Below are 672 nucleotides of genomic sequence, written 5' to 3' on the forward strand. Positions count from 1 at the left end.
TGGTCTTCAACTTTTACCAGAACATCCTCTACAAGTCCATAGGCTTGTTTTCTTGAGTTGTCTGCCATCTCTAGTGAGATTTTTGCAGCTTGCACCTCAAAGATCCCTAGCTTCTCCATTACATAGAGAGGCATGAGGTTTACACTTGACCCTAAGTCACACAAGGCCTTCTTGAAGGTCATGGTGTCTATGGTACAAGGTATTGAAAACTTCCCAGGATTCTGCCTCTTTTGAGGCAGTTTCTGCCTAGACAAGTTATCCAGTTCTTTGGTGAGGAGAGGGGGTTCATCCTCCCAAGTCTCATTTCCAAATAACTTGTCATTTAGCTTCATGATTGCTCCAAGATATTTAGCAACTTGCTCTTCAGTGACATACTCATCCTCTTCAGAGGAAGAAAACTCATCGGAGCTCATGAATGGCAGAAGTAAGTCCAATGGAATCTCTATGGTCTCAGTTTGAGCCTCAGATTCCCATGGTTCCTCATTGGGGAACTCATTGGAGGCCAGTGGACGTCCAGTGAGGCCTTCCTCAGTGGCGTTCACTGCCTCTTCTTCCTCCCAAAATTCGGCCATGTTGATGGCCTTGAACTCTCCTTTTGGATTTTCTTCTGTATTGCTTGGGAGAGTACTAGGAGGGAGTTCAGTAATTTTCTTGCTCAGCTGACCCACTTGT

This window comes from Arachis duranensis, chromosome 10 (genome assembly GCF_000817695.3).
Source record: "Arachis duranensis cultivar V14167 chromosome 10, aradu.V14167.gnm2.J7QH, whole genome shotgun sequence".
NCBI lineage: Eukaryota > Viridiplantae > Streptophyta > Magnoliopsida > Fabales > Fabaceae > Arachis > Arachis duranensis.